Source organism: Neovison vison, chromosome 5 (assembly GCF_020171115.1).
Source record: "Neovison vison isolate M4711 chromosome 5, ASM_NN_V1, whole genome shotgun sequence".
Taxonomy (NCBI): Eukaryota; Metazoa; Chordata; class Mammalia; order Carnivora; family Mustelidae; genus Neogale; species Neogale vison.
Genome location: NC_058095.1, coordinates 29,749,464 through 29,764,611, shown reverse-complemented (window position 1 = coordinate 29,764,611; position 15,148 = coordinate 29,749,464). Strand labels below are relative to the sequence as shown.

Genomic DNA, 15,148 nt, shown 5'->3' with positions numbered 1-15,148 from the left:
TGGACTACTTTCTTATATGCAAAAATAAACCCCAAATGGATTAAAGACCTAAATATGAGACGTGAAGCCATCAAACTCCTACAAGATATCATAGGCTGTAATTTCCCTGACATCAGCTACAGAAAGATTTTTCTAGATATGTCTCTTCAGGCAAGGAAAACAAAAGCAAAATTAGATTATTGGGGCTACACCAATAAAAAGCTTCTGCACAGTGAAGGAAACCATTAACAAAACAAAAAAGCAACCTACTGAATGGGAGAAAATATTTGCAAATGATACATCCTATAAGGGGTTAGTATCTAAAATATATAAAGAATTTACATAACTTAACACTAAAAAAAAAAATCCAGTTAAGAAATGGGCAGAGGGCCTGAATAGGTATTTTCCTGAAGAAGATATACAGATGGCCAACAGACACGTGAAAAGACACTCAACATCACTCATCAACAGGGAAATGCAGATTAAAATGACAATGAGATATTACTGTATACCTGTCAGAATGGCTAAAATAAAAAAGACAAGAAATAACAAGTGTTGGCATGAATGTGGAGAAAAGAAACCCTGTGCACTATTGGTAGGAATGCAAACTAGTCCAGCCACTGTGGAATATGGTATGGAGGTCCCTCAAAAAAATTGGAAATCGAATTACCATATGATTCAGTAATCCCACTATCAGAAATTTACCCAAAGAATATAAAAACACTGATTCAAAAAGATATACGTGCCCCTGGATTTATTGCAGCATTATTTACAATAGCCAAACTATGGAAGCAACCCAAATGTCCACTGATATATGAATGGATAAAGAAGATGTGGTATATGTATACAATGGAATATTATTCAGCCATAAAAGAGAATGAAATCTTGCCATCCAACATGGATAGGACTCGAGGGTGTAATGCTAAGTGAAATAAGTCAGAGAAACATAAACACCATATGATTTCATTCACATGTGGAATTTAAGAAACAAATGAACAAAGAAAAGAAGAAAAACAAAAATCCAGACTCTTAAATGCAGAGAACAAACTGGTGGTTACCAGTGGGGGAGCTGTGTGGGGGATGGTTGAAATAGATAAAGGGGATTAAGAGTACACTTATCGTGGGGTGCCTGGGTGGCTCAGTCATTAAGTGTCTGCCTTCGGCTCGGATCATGATCCCAGAGTCCTGGGATCAAGCCCCACATCTGGCTCCCTGCTGGGCAGGGAGCCTGTTTCTCCCTCTCCCGCTCCCCCTGCTTGTGTTCCCTCTCTCACTGTATCTTTCTCTGTCAAATACATAAATAATAAAATCTTTTTTTAAAAAGAAGAGTACACTTATCTTGATGGGCCCTGAGAAATGTATAGAAATGTTGAATTGCCATATTGTATACCTGAAACTAATATAATAATATGTTAATTATACTTCTTTTTTTTTTTTAACTGTTGTGTGTATTTTTTTTCTAAGTAACTCTCCATTGTTCTATTAGGCAAAATGAGAGAGGGACAGAACTTATTGTACATTATCATGGGATTTAGGGACTTCCAGGGAAAAGGGAAGTGCTTTGATAATGAAGTTTCTCCTTAATTATTAGGATTACTTTGGGGATGTTCCTACATCTCCTATAACAAGTTCCAGAATTCCTGCCACAACCATGTCTGATGCAGCTCACATTGAAGGCAACAGTGAAAAGGTATTCTGCCTCGATGATCCACACCCATCCTTAGCAGCAGGCTCTGGTGAAACCGAGTTACACCCCCACCCCCAACTCCTGTCTTCTCCTCCTCTGCCAGGTCTGTAGGATGTAGTTGTCCTTGTATGGCTGTTAGTTTTTTGGAGTTCCCCAGTGGGACTGAGGAATTGTCTGGAGAGAGAAGGGGATGGAGGAGATCCTTCCCAGTGGTTTCCAGTGAAGTTAAAGAGGTTCCCCAAGAGTCTTATAGAAGATGCTTGAAAGAGTGGGCTACTCAGGGCCAGAGTTCAGGAAAACACTCTGCCGCACCCTTTGAAATCCTAACCCTGTATTACTTTGCGTCATGATTTTGGGAGAATCAATTTCCCCCAGAACTTTAACCTTTTCTCTAAGAAAGGCACCTGGGGCATCTGGGTGGCTCAGTCAGTTGGGTCCAACTCTTGATTTGGGCTTGGGTCATGATCCCAGGGTCCTGAGATCATGCCTCGGGCATGATCGGCCCTGCCTCCGGCTCTGTGCTGGGTGTGGAGCCTGCTTAAGATTCTCCAGGGCACCTGGGTGGCTCAGTGGGTTAAAGCCTCTGCCTTCGACTCAGTTCATGATCCCAGGGTCCTGGGATCAAGCCCCGCCTCGGGCTCTCTGCTCAGTGAGGAGCCTGCTTCCTCCTCTCTCTCTGCCTGCCTCTCTGAGTACTTGTGATCTCTGTCTGCCAAATAAATAAATGAAATCTTTAAAAGAAAAAAATAAAAGATTCTCTCTTTCCCTCCCCTACTACCCCTCCCACCCTGTTGCATGTGTGCGTGTGTGTGTGCGCGTGCACGCGTTCTCTCTCTCTCTTTTTTTTTTTTAGATTTTATTTATTCATTTGACAGACAGAGATCACAAGTAGGCAGAGGGGCAGGCAGAGAGAGCGAGAGGAGGAAGCAGGATCCCCGCTGAGCAGAGAGCCCGATGCGGGGCTCCATCCCAGGACCCCGGGACCATGACCTGAGCCAAAGGCAGAGGCCCAACCCACTGAGCCACTCAGGCGCCCCCTCTCTCTTTCAGGAAAAAAAAAAAGAGAGAAATTTCTATTCTTTTTCCAATTGTCCCAAGATGCTATGAAAGCAAACTTCCTTTCATTTTTTATAAAGATTTTTATTTATTTATTTGACAGACAGAGATCACAAGTAGGCAGAGAGGCAGGCAGAGAGAGAGGAAGGGAAGCAGGCTCCCCACTGAGCAGAGAGCCTGATGTGGGGCTCAATCCCAGGACCCTGGGATCATGACCTGAGCCGAAGGCAGAGGCTTTAACCCACAGAGCCACCCAGGCACCCTAAAAACAAACTTTCTATCTGTGCAGTGTGCAGTGGTTGTGGCAAAAAAGAAAGAGACATGCCCTCCTTCCCTGCTCCCCAGTGAGGCCTGTAAAGAAAGGACTAGACTCTTCTCCGATGAAGAGGACTAAATCAGGAATTGGAGTCAGCAGACCATGAAGCAAACCGTGCTCCTCAGTGGAGCTCTTGGTCACCGTGGGAAACAAGGCTGTGACCATAAGAAGTGCAAATAAGAGGACAGCCTAAGATGGAGAACCCTAAGTTTTCCATGTATCCCTGAAGGTAAAAAAGGCTGACCTCTGGAAGGCAGGTGACTATTGGGGCCAGGAAATGCAAAACGAGGCTACAGAGTGGCCAGAAGGCCAAGTTGGCTGAAGTACAGGTCTAGTCTAGGAGAGTCGCAGAAACAGAGCCATGCACAGGCCATGCTGGTCAAAGCCCTGGAGGCCCTGCTGAGAAATTGGAACTTACTGCTCATAGCCCCAAAGTACAAAAGGTGGTTGTTGCCCAAGTACAAAGCCACAGCTATGTCCTTCACCTTGCATCTCAGAAAAGAAGACACTTTTTAATCTGCTATAGAAGTCTAAGACAAGAGTTCATCTTGGCTCCAGCTGTACCATTCCAAATGTGTGAATCATTTTGTGCATGTCAGGCTCTCGGATGTACACATCTGGAGTCACAAACAGTTTACCTAAACAGAAAGGAAGTGCACTAGCAGGATATTGGTGGGTCACAGAATAGGAGGGTAAACTGGGTAACCGGCCCCAGAAAACAGGAAAGAACCAATGGATGTGAGTCAGCAGGAAACCCAGCCAAAGACATGACACAGGAGCATTACTCACGGCCACAGCCCCTGGCCTGTCCACTCCACGGGCACTGTTGTGAGCACTCCCTAAAGGTTCCATGTCTTGACATCATCACGCCCTCCGTGGTCACCATTCCCAGATGGAACATCCCATTGGCGGAGCCAGGAGTCAGGAAAGAAAAAGTCTGGCCTTTTTTAGCTTCTACAGGCTGGGGGTTGGGGGACTGGTGCCTCTCAAGATCTTCCAAAAGTGGAATTCCCACTAAATAAGAATGAGATTTAGGTGTTGCATAGGAAAAAACAAAAACAAAAAAACCCCAGATGTTCACAGTTTTGAAATATCTAGAAAAAGGACTAATATTTCCTTTTTTTAAAAGATTTTATTTATTTATTTGACAGAGAGACAGTGAGAGAGAGCATGAGAGAGGAGAAGGTCAGAGGGAGAAGCAGACTCCCCGTGGAGCAGGGAGCCCAGTGTGGGACTCGATCCCAGGACGCTGGGATCATGTCCTGAGCTGAAGGCAGTTGCCTAACCAACTGAGCCACCCAGGTGTTCAGGACTAATATTTCTATGTACTTCCCATCTTAATTCAGAAACATGGTAGATTTTTAAAGGACATTTCACTGAGACTATTCAATTTGTCATGCAGTACTTTGGGGGGGTAGTATAGGAAAGTGGGTTTAAGTACTTGTCTTGGACTCAGACCAAGTTTAAGTTTTGGTTTGAAGGCCAAGTCTGCCATTTCCTAGCTGTGTGGCCATGGGCAAGCAAATGAGCCTATGCTGAGCAGAGAGCCTGATACAGGGCTCAATCCCAGGACCCTGAGATCATGACCTGAGCCGAAGGCAGAGGCTTAACCCACTGAGCCACCCGGGCGCCCCTGGACTTTGAAATTTAAGTGAGATAATGCTTATGAAGATCTTACCAGTGCCTGGCACCCAGGAAACACTCCTTAAGTATCAGGTATTATCACAGCATGACTTATCTTAAGGTATGAGAAATTAATACGATCACTTTGGGCCATACATGCTGGGGGCTCTGACCTGACTTAAAGTCCTGGCAGCTAGAGTTATACAAGGGTAGAGGATTATCCAGATTGTCCATTTTTATATACTTGTGCTTATGTATACTTGTGTTTCCCCTCTTTTTTGTTTAAAGCCATGAGCTTTGGTGCTGGAGATTTCAATTTGAATTCAGAACTGACTGCACATGAGTTACTTAAGTTTCTCTAAACTTCTGTTTTGTTTTGTTTCATTGCAAAATGGAAATGGTGATATCAATACATAGCAATGCTGTGAGAAAGTAATTGAGTTAACTTATGGAAAGTGCATAGCACAGTGCCTGGTAAGTAAAAAGCGTCTTCGTTATTATTTATTGGTCCTCATGGGCTAGGAGAAAAGCAATACCTCCCAAGATGAGTTACTCCCCCCTTCCTGTAATCCTCACCACATGTAAGGTTTCTTTCTTTGATGCTTAAGTCTTCTGGCAGGGATTCTCTGGGTTTCTACCAAAATTTTTTTCAAGTTGCCTTTCCTCCAGTTTTATTGAGTCATTGACATACAGCTCTGTGTAAGTTTAAGATACTACACAATGACTTGACATATATATGACTTGACATATATATATATGTGTGTGTGTGTGTGTGTGTGTGTATAAAATCATCTTGACAGTACTGACACATTTGATAATTTATTTAACAAGTTAATGATACAAAGTTTCAGATGCCCTCTATACTTAGAGGGTGCCTGTGAGTGCGCCAGACAAGTAGAACAAGAGGGGTATGATAAACAATGAGACTGACTTTCCTAAGAAAGTCCTTAAGCATCCACATGACCAACTAGACCAAATCAGTGCCCGCAGGCTGGTCCGAGGATAAAAGCAGGTCAGCATGGCTCAGAGCACGACTCCACTCCACTCTCATTCAGGAGATGCTCCTCAGAAAAGGCTGCTAGGGTCAAATAAGTTTAGCAAACATGACTATAGCTTCCTTTTAGGAAATTACAGTACACACTGTAATTTGGAGCTTATTGGAGGCTCTGGGAAGTGTTACAAATAACCACCACCAAAAAGAAGAAAAGAACCAGTGTAACAATATTGCTCTAATGATGGGACATTCAGGAACAAAACCCTTCATCATGAAATACTAATAACACACTTTGCTAAATGCGGAGATAGCCATCCCATCCCGATATAAAGGGCTTATCTTTGGTCCCTACAGAGCAAGCCTTCACTGCTTTACAGTAGAGTCCCAAGGTGGTAAGAACAAGTTCATGATCCTCATGTATTTCTAAGCAAAGCAACGTTCCCATAGGTATGGTAACTGTATTTTAGAATTAAAAAGTGGGACTCTTTAAAAATGGTGGTAGCTTATTAAATTCAGGATATACGATTCTCCAGCACAGTGCTAGACACACAGAAGGAACTGGACCACTGAACTGAGGTGAATTTCTTAGGAAAGTCAGTCTCTTTGCTTATCAACTCCTTCTTGTTTTACTTGTCAGGCGCACTCGTAGGCACCCTCTAAGTCTAGAGGGCATCCAAAACTTGTATCATTAACTTGTTAAATAAATTATCAAATGCCCCATCATTAAATAAAGTGATTGTGATCAAAATTCTAAAATAGTGGAGCGGCCATGTGGCTCAGTCAGTTAAGCATCCGACTCTTAATTTCGGCTCAGTGATGATCTCAAGGTTGTCAGATCAAGCCCCATTTCAGACTGCCCGCTCAGTGGCGAGTCTGCTTGAGATTCTCTTTCTCCCTTTCCCTCTGCCCTGCCCCTATTCCACTCGCACACTAGTGCTCTCCCTCTCTCAAAAATAAATAAATAAAAAGAAGATTCAAAGTCTTGTAGCATAACACAAAAATATTTTTAAAAATTCTAAAAAAATGAGTATTGAAATAAATGATCAGAGTGAGAGGAGGGAGGTTGTGAGTCACGTGGAGGGGAGAGGGTTAAAAAAGAGAAGGGTTAATAGGAAACAAGAAATTCTTATCCCTCTCAATATCATCATCCTACTTACTATGTGCCGCCAGGCACTGTGCTGAGTAGTTTATAGACACCAGGGCAACGACCCTGTCAGTTAATTATTAATTATTATTTTCTCTATCTTATATGTCCAGAGAGTGAGATGTAGAGAAAGGGTCACAGTAGTGAGAACCAAGATTTGAACCCAAACTCTCTAATCATAAAGACTGTGCATTTAACTATTGTGCCAAAATGATTTTTTTAAAAAAGACAATATTTTCTCACATAAATAATGTAGTAATTGGAAATCATGTTCTTGACTTAGGACTATGAAGCAAATACATTTTTTAAACAATTTTTTAAAGGATTTTATTTCTTTATTTGAGACAAAGAGATACAGAGAGAGAGAGCATGAGCAGGGGAAGAGGCAGAGGGAGAGGGAGAAGCAGACTCCCTGCCGAGCCAGGAGCCCAATGCAGGGCTTGATCCCATGATCGTGACCTGAGCCAAAGGCAGACACTTAACCACTGAGCCACCCAGGTACCCTGAAGCTAATACACTTTGATGTGATCAGCAATGCATCAGATAAACAGATACAGCAACTATAAACTTCTCTATCTTTTAAAATAGATGCAAAATGTAAGATTATGCTCTATAACAGTATACACTCAAGGGGCTTCAAAGCATTTAAAAATGTGTACACCACATAGTTGGAAAGATAGCTCTATTCAAATTTACTTATTATAAATTTGACCTTATGTTAATATATAAGCTACAATGAATAGTTAACTAAAGGTAATTTTGTATTCTCCCTTAGACTTTTTTTTTTTTAAGATTTTATTTATTTATTTGGGGGCTGGGGGAGGGGCAGAGGGAGAGGCAGGCTCCCCACTGAGCAGGGAGCCCAACTTGGGGCTGATCCAGGCCCCTGGGATCATGACCTGAGCCAATGGCAGACGCTTAACCAACTTAAGGACCACTCAGGTTCCCTCTCCCTTAGATTTTAGAACAAATAGAATGGTTGAACAGCCCGGTTGTGTTTAAAAAGCTGCCCAGAAACATTCTATAATTTGCTTTCTTCTTTTCTCTCGGTGCTTTCTATTTTTCTGTTAAAAGCCTGATATGGATAACCAGTGAAAGCTGCTGAGGCTGGAGCTGGGGTAGGGGTTTGGGGAGACTAGGAGCCTGGACTGCTGGCTTCACCCTCCTTCCTGAGCCAGCCCCTGATATACCATGGGGGGCCCTGACTCCTGGAATAAGGATACCCACCAGGGTCCAACATGCCCCCAATACCTCCTCTCATTTTAGAGTCTGAAGTTTGCCAGAGAGGAGCGACTTGTTCAAGATCTCCCCAGCTCAACAGTAACAGAGTAGGCACCTGAATCCTGCCATTGTTTCCTTTGATGGTTTCCAGCATGCCTTCACTATGGGACAGCCTGAACGATTTTTAGCTTAGTTGTTTTTTTTTTTTAATATTTAAATTGCCCTTTTTATTTTAGAACTAGCTTTATTTTTTTTAAATACTTTATTTATTTATTTGACAGACAGAGAGATCACAAGTAGGCAGAGAAACAGGCAGAGAGAGAGGGGGAAGCAGGCTCCCTGCCGATCAGAGAGCCCGATGCAGGACTCAATCCCAAGACCCTGAGATCATGACCTGAGCTGAAGGCAGAGGCTTAACCCACTGAGCCATCCAGGCACCACAACAATTTTTAGTTTTGCCAACCAGAGCACCATTATATTTATTCATTTAACAACTACCTGCTTAATACAGTTCCCAGCAGGGGTTCCCTCCTTTGATAATAACTCCCAGCCTTGTTAATAAGCAGGATCCAGGAATCTCATATTTGGTGTTCTACATTTTTCTCGGTACATATTTAAACTCACAAGTATGAAAATGAAACATAACTTGTTCCTATACCATTCAAAGCCCATTTATGCACACCCTCCTGCTAGTGACTTCCACTGTACACCATGGAAAATACTGTTCTGTGCACAAAAAGGAAAATACTTTAGCTTGAAGGAGGCCAGTTCAGGGCTGTGACTGGGGATCCCCCAGATACCAGGAGGCCCGGGGATTTGTGGAGCCCAATTCCCTGCAGGCCTCAGTTCATTCAACCAGGTGATACAAGTTTAGAGTGAGATTGAAGCATGACTACAGTGGAGTTGGTTTGAGTCTCAGTTTTTGAGTTTTTGGTTTTGGTTTTGGTTTTTTTTGCGTGTGTTTTAACTTAGGAACAAGTGGAAAACACTGAACTCCGCGCTCTTTGGAAACGATCCCCCATTCTATAAGTCAGCGGGTCCACACAGCACGCAATGTTTGGATTTATAAGTTTGAAGAAGTTTTCTGTGTATCTTTAATGTGTACACTTTCCATGGAGAGAGCCGCAGCTCAGCTTTTGTGATCACAGTCAGATGCTGTGGGGCTCATACCAAGGGGAAATAATTCACACCTTGGAATGTTAATTACACTTGCAACTCTGACTGGAGGCTCTAAAGGCAGCAGGATCTTTGGGCAACTACATGTCCTGTCCTGTCTGCCTGGATTAGAAATTAAAGAAGGGAAGAAAATCATTTAAGTTTTGCCTAGAGTTACGTTTAGTCTTTTTAAGCTCTGCCCCGCCTTCATATAAAGCAACCTACACAGACTGTACCTGATACAGGAATTTAATGCTTTTTCCATCCTCTTCGGAGGGACATTCTTTTAGCTTACTTTTTCCATTTGGTGCATCTCCTATCATTGGCTGGTCACCTTACATCTGACACAAAGGTAACCTAACCCAGGACAGGTCGAATGTCCCCCCTCCCTTTGCATTTTACATTCAGAATTTCAATTTCTTTTCCCAGTTACATCAGTAACAGCATCCCAGTGTTTGCAGAAGCCTTCTAGAAACTGGGGAGAGGCAAATTAGCTTGTCAAGCCGGCCTTCACAGACTAACTAAAAAGAGAATAATGAAGCCACTATCATCAACACACTAGCTGAAAACAGACTTTGATTTTAAACAGACGTGAGTTTGAATCCCGACTCGACTTACTATGAGACTTGGACCAGTTAATTAACTCTCTTGCATCATGCAAGGATATAAATAGTACCTACTTCATAGTGTTGCTTTGAGGATTATGCATATCAAAGCACATAAAATATTTAGCACGGTGCTAGATGCAGAAAGCACTCCAAAAAATGCTAGATATCACTCTCCTTGTGACCCTCATGATGACCACCATTCTTCCACACAAATTACCAGAAGTAGATACGGCGCCTGGGTTCCACAGATGGGCCCACACAACCCCCACTCCAGTGCCTGGACTCTCTTGCAGAGAAAGTTCTGCGTGTGACCCAGCTCCTGGTGAACCGATGCCCATGTGCCCCAGCTGCGAAGGGGATTCAAATGGAGGGGTGGATCCATCTTTTTGCAAGTGTGATGGTGGAGAAGCTTTGGTAGATATTCCAGGGTCCTGCCTCTAGCATCACAGGCATTGAGTGGAGAGCAGCAGCAATGGGTTTCCACGGGAGCCATAATGTTCCTGATCAGGTATTTCTCCTGGGACTCTTCCAGCTGTCGGGTGTCCTAACCTGTTTCCCTGCCACTCCTGGAAATCCTTTAAACTGCCTAAGACTCGGGGTCGCTGAGTGGCTCAGTCGGTTAAGCGGCTGCCTTCAGCTCAGGTCATGGTCCCGGGGTCCTGGGATGGAGTCCCACATCAGGCTCCCTGCTCTGCGGGAAGTCTGCTTTTCCCTCTTCCTGCTACTCCCCCTTGCTTGTGCTCTCTCCCTGTCAAATAAATGAATAAAATATTTTAAAAATAAAAAACTAAAAAAACAAATAAACTACCTAAGACTCTGCTCTAATCGTGTTCTATGAAAACTGGCCAATGTGGATTCTGTTATCTGCAACTGAGAACACAGTAATTATAAAAATGACCAATACAGTAATCATCAGAATGATCCAAAACACCTCAGTCAAAAGCTTTTTTATTTTTTTATGTTTTAAAAGATTTTATTTATTTATTTGAAAGAGAGAGTGAGTAAGGGAGAGCATGAGAGGGTAGCGGAGGGAGAAGCAGACTCCCTGCGGAGCTGGGAGCCTGAGGCGAGACTCCATCCTGGCACTCCAGGTTCATGACCTGAGCTGAAGGCAGGTGCTTAACTGACTGAGTCACCCAGGTGCCCCAAAAGCTTTCTTTATTAAATATCCAGACCACTAAGGGAAAATGAACAGCATGTATAAAAACCTTGTCCATGCCTTCAAAATGCAATCATCCTAAAAGATGCCACATGAATGGAAACCTATTTGGGTTTTTTGTCTGTTTTTTTGTGTGCATGTGTTTTTGTTTTTCCCTAAGGGCTTAATTTTCATTTTGGTAGCAAGACTTTCTTTTTTTTTTTTTTTTTTTAAGATTTTATTTATTTATTTGAGAGAGAGAGAGAGACTGAGAGAACACGGAGGGAGAGGGAGAAGCAGACTCCCCACCGAGGAGGGAGCCTGACACAGGGCTCCATCCCAGCACCCCGGAGATCATGACCTGAGCCGAAGGCAGACACTTAATCGACTGAGCCACCCGAGTGCCCCTATGGCAAGACTTCTGTGAGGAACAGGCAGAAGGAACTGATGAAATGAGAAGTTTCACAGAAGAGAATTCTCACTTGGGTCTTTATGAAGGATGACAGGTGAGCCTACCTATCAGAGGGTTCCCTCTAAACTGTAATGGGAGAGTTGAAAGGTGTGCAGGTAAGCTCAGTGTGCTGTGTATGGTCATTACCATATTCGCTTCTAGGGTGGCACCCAGAGGGGTATGTTCAATTACAATGATGAAAATATCTTGAAAGAAGTAATTAACAAGAGCACTGAGATCTAGCTCCAGATGGATTTTGAATTAATGAGAACTGACTGTGTGCAGGCGAGGGCCTGGCTGACGATGGGCTTCAGTTGTACCTGGTTCTCATCTGTCTTTGTTCTTGTTGGTTTGCATCATAATGTCAAATTCTTTCTTCCTACACACACTGCCCTCATGGCATGTTCTCTGAGTGACCGTGGCCCCATTGCCACTTCTCTTGTCATTTTTCTTTAATTTCTTAATTTTCTCTATTTCCTCTTCTATACTCCTGGCAAAATGTAATGACCTCTTCTGAACAGATCAGGGAACTTGCCTCAATATTCAGCTAATAGGCGGAACCATCAAGTGCTTAAGTTACTTACTTCCTGTCATCCTCAAGAATAGAGCACACAGACTGTGCTCGGTTGTCCTGAATCTGGGTTCATCCTACACCAGCTACCTTCCCCAGGCCGCCTAAGTTTGACCTCAAGGAGATCAAAGTCGTGTACCCGAAGTGCACCGGTAGTGAAGTCAGTGCCACTTCTGCCCTGGCCCCAGAGATTGTCCCCATGGGGCTGTCTCCAGAAAAGGCTGGTGATGACGTGGCCAAGGCAACCGGAGATTGGAAAGGTCTGAGAATGACCATGAAACTGGCCATTCACAACAGACAGGCCCAAACTGAAGTGGGACCTTCCGCCTCTGTCCTGCTTATCAAAGCCCCCAAGGAACTGCCAAGAGACTGAAAGAAGCAGGAAAAAAAAAAAAAGAAGCACAGTGGAAACATCACTTTTGATGAGATTATCAGCAATGCCCGACAGATGCGGCACCAATCTTCAGCCAGAGAACTCTCTGGAAGCACTGACAGGCCCCAAGGACTGCCCAGTCTGTGCGCTGCAATGTTGATACCATCACCCTCCCAACCCCACAGGTGACCTCAACAGTGGGGCCGTGGGATGCCCTGCTAGTTAAAAATTATGAAGGAAAATATTTCAATAAGGGATCATTTGACAACCAAAGGAAAAAAAAAAAAAGACTCAAGCATGCAAATGCTAGACCCCTGGCCTAGTCATTCAAGAGGTGTCTAAGTTTTTTATTGCTGCTGTAACAAATTGACTTAAAACAGTGCTCATTTGTTATATATTTTTTTAAGATTTTATTTATTTATTTGACAGAGAGAGAGACATCACAGGTAGGCAGAGAGGCAGGGAGAGAGAGAGGAAGCAGGCTTCCTGCCAAGCAGAGAGCCTGATGTGGGGCTCGATCCCAGGACCCTGAGATCATGACCTAAGCCAAAGGCAGAGGATTAACCCACTGAGCTACCCAGGCGCCCCAGTTATCTTTTTTTTTTTTTTTTTTTAGAGATTTTATTTATTTCTTTGACAGAGAGAAAACAAGAGAGCACAGGCAGCGGGAGAAGCAGCCTCTCTGTTAAGCAGGGAGCCCGTTGGGGGACTCAATCCCAGGACCCAGGATCATGACCCGAGCCAAAGCCAGATGCTTAACCGACTGAGCCACCTAGGCGTCCCTTAACAGCACTAATTTGTTTTCTTATAGTTCACTGGGATATAGCCAAGTGTTGGAAGGGCTGGTTCCTTCTGGAGGCTTCCAGGGAGAATCCATTTCCTCAGCTTGTCTGCTGTTCCAGGCTGCCTACATTCCTTGCCTCCTTGCCCCTTATCCACACCCACTGTTTCAGCACTTCAACCTGTTGTTTCCATGGCCCTATTTCCTACTCCTGGCCCCACTCATCCTGCTTCTTACAAGGACTCAGGATTACCTGGGGCCCACCTGACTAATCCCAGATGGCTTCTCCATCTAAATCTTTTATCACCTCTTCACAATCCCTTTTGCCATATAAAGTAACATTGATAGTTTTGGGGATTTGGATATGGACATACTGGGGTGGGGGTTGTTGAGGAGGGATCCTGTTCAGCCTACTACAGGTGGTAAGACAGAGTTCTGGTGTGCTTCCTCAGTCGGTGGGGGGCTTCCTAGCAGGTTACGCAGAGAAAGGAGAGGCTAGGAGATCAAGAAAACCTACTGGCATTTGGGATACAACACGGATGCCTGATTATCTTGTCAGCCTCTCAACAGCAGCTGCCTTTTGCTCCAGACTCTGGATTTCCACCTTTATACTTCCTCTTTTTTCTGATTACCTTAATGTCTCTAGCGGTCAAACTGAGTCAGCCAGGCAGCACCCTGCACAAGACACGCCTTTTCTGGCAAGTTCTTGTAGCAGGACTTTTAATTGGCTGCCATCCAGCCTGTTGAGGGCAGCTTTTGAATAGGGTGCCAGTCCCATCAGCTTAGGTGGGGGGAGCCCAGACGAGGACCCCAAACCTGGCTCTCAGTGCATAGGAACCCCAGACATTTTTCTCTAAAAGGGGCTGAGAGTTTTCAGAGATTTCTCAGACTTCTCTCCAAAAACGATGTCAAGAACAGAATTGGGGCAATAATTTCTTGCTTTCTGATTTTAAAAAAACTGATATGTTTGGTGCGCCTGCCTGGGTGGCTCAGTGGGTTAAAGCCTCTGTCGTTGGCTCAGGTTATGATCCGAGGGTCCTGGAATCGAGCCCCGCATCGGGCTCTCTGCTCAGCGGGGAGTCTGCTTCCCCTTCCCCCTCTCTGTCTCTGCCTGCCTCTCTGCCTACTTGTGTTCTCTGTCAAATAAATAAATTTTTTTTAAACTTAAAAAAAAAACTGACATGTTTATAGGTGCTTATTACCAATAGATTTTAGTTACCATTTACAGAGTACTCTTAAGGGAAAAGAAATGATAAAAATGTCTAAAAATAAATAAAGGAGGAATGCTTCAGGAATTTAAGGGCTGGTCAGGATGGCCTGTAATCTAATCATAGACACTAAGTGCTGGAGAGGATATGTAAATCACTAAAGGGAAGTCTTCAAGGTCAAAGGCCTTTGTGATATTTCAAATTGTATCAAGCAGCACCTTGGAATTCCCAAGCCTCGAGCTGGCCACGAAAAATAGCCCATGTAGCTTCCAGGACACTGAGTTTAAGTCAGAAATTGTTGGATAAATGTTTACCCCCTTTAATAAAGTGAAGAGCTTTAAGAAAAAAGAGAAGTCGTCTGTAGTGTAGCACAGACACAAACCGACTTCTCTTTAATGGGAGGTGAAGAGCCTGTTAAACTGTATATTCTTGGATTATGTCAGATAATGATAGGTTCAGCCCCTGGATTAGTCATATCATGAATTTCATAATCACTGTGTAATTGACACAGACCTTTAAACAGTCCTTTCTCCCTGGAAGCTGGTTTACTGCTGGAATTAAATGAACTGTCACTCTCTTTGAGGGGGGAGAAACGGAACCAACTTTTCACTTGGCTCTCCTTGGCCGTTGAGGAGGAGCTTTCCAGGACTTAGCAGTCCTCCTCGCCAAGCTGCCCAAGTGAGAGGAGCAGATTGTCCTTAGAGATGCAAAGTTTCTCTCTCGGAGAGGGAGCCCAGCAGAGGTAAAGAAAAAATGTTTAACGCCCAGGCTGTTAAGAGAAGTAATTAACTATTCTGTGTGTGCATTTCCACTGCATAAATACCAGAGTCTAATAAAGTCTTC

At 43.8% G+C, this 15,148-nt stretch overlaps 1 pseudogene; it reads left to right on the top strand.

The window, feature by feature from the left end:
• The first annotated feature begins 12,013 nt into the window (after positions 1-12,013).
• LOC122907345 lies at positions 12,014-12,542 on the top strand (annotated as a pseudogene).
• Positions 12,543-15,148: the final 2,606 nt, after the last annotated feature.